Source organism: Asparagus officinalis, chromosome 4, assembly GCF_001876935.1.
Source record: "Asparagus officinalis chromosome 4, Aspof.V1, whole genome shotgun sequence".
In the NCBI taxonomy this organism is placed as follows: Eukaryota; Viridiplantae; Streptophyta; class Magnoliopsida; order Asparagales; family Asparagaceae; genus Asparagus; species Asparagus officinalis.
Window position 1 is genome coordinate 128,326,006 of NC_033797.1, and position 3,759 is coordinate 128,329,764.

Genomic DNA, 3,759 nt, shown 5'->3' on the forward strand with positions numbered 1-3,759 from the left:
CCGTGGATGTTGGGTTGATATTTGTGAAGAATGATGAGACTGTGCAGGATTGTATTGGCTACGTGGACTCAGACTATACTGGAGATCTTGATAAGCGTCGGTCCACTACAGGTTATGTTTTTACATTGGCTAGTGCACCGGTGTGTTGGAGATGCACTCTTCAGTCTACAGTGGCGCTTTCTACTACGGAGGCAGAATATATGGCGGTGACTGAAGCAGTTAAGGAGGCTTTGTGGCTACATGGTTTGTTGGATGATTTGGGGATTGCACAGGAGACCATTCAGGTATATTACGATAGTATGTCAGCTATCTATTTGGCGAAGAACCAAGTCTACCATGCACGCACGAAGCACATTGATGTCAGATTTCACTTTGTATGTGATGTATTGGATGATGGCGATGTCACGTTAGAGAAGGTCCACACTAAGGACAACCCTGTTGATATGTTGACCAAAGTTGTACCAGGTGTGAAGTTTGATCACTGTTTGAATTTATTGAACATTCTTCGTTGTTGAGGCCGTTGGCGGCCATTTGGATGAACTACATTTGGTTTGATTTCTTAGGCAAGAGGATACGTAGACAATCTTGCAAATGCAGTCGGTTATATGAGTTGAGATTGCTTGGGGTGTTTTGGTGTCGGCTCAGTTTTGGCAAAACGTTCGCCGAGGTGGAGATTTGTAGAATTGGCTTTCAAGCTCAGATTTCAGGTAGACTGGGTAGCGGCCGACCGCGGCGGTCAACCGCGTTCGTGCACAGAGGCTTCTATGCGTTTGGATCAGTGGCGGTCGACCGCGACGGTCGACCGTAGAAGTTTCTGCTTTCACCGCGGTCGACCGCCGCGATCGACCGCAGAACTCTCTGGATTTTTGTTGCTGCTCTGGGATTGAGGGCGGTCGACCGTGACGGTCGACCGCGATGGATCGCGGTTGACCGTGATGGTCGACCGCGATGGATCGCGGTAGACCGCGATGGTCGACCGCCAAAGCGGGTTGGGCGCTGGGTTCTGTTTCCAGACCCGTTTTATTTGTGAGTTGTATAAATACCCCAAACTCGATTTTAGGGTTTGTGGGAGAGGATTTTGAGCTGAACTAAGAGGATATTTGGGGCTTCTATTGTTGGAGCCATTTGGAGAGATTGAGAGGGCTTATTTGAGGGTTTTGGTAAGATTTGTAACCCTAACTTGTATTCCCTTTGATTTCTAATAGTAAAACTCCCCCCTTCTTTCCCCGTGGACGTAGGCACATTGCCGAACCACGTATATCTTGTGTTCTTGCTGTGATTGGGTTGCTTGTGGCTATTGTGATCTGTTGTGGTTCTTGTGTGTGCTATTGATTTTGTGTATTGGGCTTCCGCGGCGCACAACAGTATTCTCTATGCGTGATGATAAAACTCTAGATCTTGATGGATTCAGTGCATCCTTTTTCAAGTCTTCTTGATCAATTATTAAAAGTGATATTTACACTACTGTGGAGGAATACCTTAGAACTGGCAAACTTCTAGGTATGATAAATTTCACTTCTCTCACTTTCAACCCTAAAATTCTTTGTCCTCAAAATCCAGCTGATTTTAGACCAATAGCTTGTTCCAACTGCCTATGCAAAATCATATCTAAAATCCTAGCTAATAGGATTCAGCCTCTCAAGGGTTTTTTGGATCAATCTTGCATAGAGTGCATTTGTGAAAGGAAGACTGATAACAAATAATATTCTTTTTACACATAAACTCCTCAAGCATTATGGCAGGAAGGCAATATCCCCTAGAGTGATGATTAATATAGATATCAGAAAACCTTTTGATATAGTAAACTGGGGATTTATTAAAAGCATGCTAAGTGACCTTGGTTTCCCAGAAAAAAAAGATAAAATAGATTATCACGTATATTGTTTTTCTAAAGTTTCTTTATTTCCTTTAATATACATAACATTGGTATTTCAAAGGTGAAGAGGTCTTAGACAGGGAGATCCCATGTCTCCCTATCTATTTGTCATTGTTATGGAGTATCTTTCTCACAAGCATACAATGCTCATGTTGGATAAGGGGTCGAGTACGTCCATAATGTTCTTATCTCAAGCAACCACTTGATATTTGTAGATGAACTTTTACTCTTTGCAAGGGTGATTAGCATTCGGTTCAAAAATATTTTAAGTAATATTGGATTTCTGATGCTAATGTAAGAAAATGTTCATTCTTCTAAGGAGTTGTTGATGCTCAGGCGAAAAATATTAGCTCTTCAATCATTGGATTCTCAGAGGGAGCCTTGCCAATGAGATACCTTGAATGCCTTTCGCTAGTAAGGGGTTATCTTATCTTGACTGCAGTGCACTGATAATAAAAATTTCAAAGCAATTCCAATCTTAGATGCATCATAAAAGGATATCTTATGCAAGTAGGCTGCAACTTATCAGAAGTGTCATCATGGGGTATTCAAGTATATTAGTCTAATAACTTTGTCCTCCTTAAAAGAGTTCTTGAGAAGTTGACATGATATGTAGAAAAATTTTTATAGGGTAGAAATTCTAGTGCAGTCAAAGTTGCTTTAGTCTCTTGGAGCAGGGTATGTCAGAATCATAAGCATGGTGGTTTGGCCATTTATTCAGCTTCAATTTCAAATACAGTAGCAGCATAGAGATTGATATAGTATATATACGTAACCTAAGTAAGGAGCTTTTATGGATACAATGGATTCATGGAAACTATTTGCATCATGTTGATGTCTAGCAAGTGCAAATTAAAACAAGTGATTCTTGGATGTAAAAACAATTACTAAAAGTAAGAGATCAAGCTATTGCATTCTGTAGTGATGTGGACAACTTGAAGAATGTTCTACAGTCTTTCTATGAGGGTGAGAAAATTCATCTCTCTGCCTGTATCATATCTTCTCCCCTCATAATGAACCTGCATCATGGCGTAATACTGTTTGGGTTCTTTGAATTATCCTAAATATTCTATTATCCTCTAGTTAGCTGTGCAAGGAAGGCTATTAACAAAAAATAGGCTATAAATTTGGTCTAGCTACTTGATATCAATGAGTGCATTCTCTACTCTCAAAATGTCAAGGAAAGCCATAATCACTTATTTTTCGAGTGTTCATTCTCTATTATGTATGGAAAAAGATGATGGACTGGATAAGGTTTGAATGGAGTTTTTGTAATTGGAATTTGCCCCTTGAGTGGTATAATGATAGACTGGTTGGTAACGGCTACAAATGAAGCTTGAAAAAAGTATTGCTGCTATCTCAATTTATGCAATATAGAATGAGAGAAACAGAAGGATCACTTCTCAACAATGTCGAATGCATGAGATGATTATCAAAGAAATCAAAATCTTGCTGCTGCTGATAGTTCGGAGCACCCTAGCTCTTCATGTCCATAGAGATTGGGTCTTGAGTTTATAATTTTGTTTGTTTGTTTAGCCTATATGGCATTGATGTATCTTAGTCAATCTAAGTTATCTTGCTGTGTATAATTTTCTAGATTTGGTGAGTGAATAAAATTTCTTCATTTACCCAAAAAAATGTGAGAACATGTTATAATAACAAGGGAAAATTGCTTGGAGGTACCAAAGAAAGTTGGGCCAAGCATCCTCACCCCCAACCCAAGAACTATAACCCCCAAGCCCTAAAATTAAAAAATATGTGCAACCAACCCCCAAACCCACTGCCCAAGAAAATCACTTTCCAATTTAACCTTCTTCCCAATTTAAAACCTGCTCAAGCCGCAATGTCCATGCTCCTCCGCCTCCGCCGCCTCCATCTCCTCC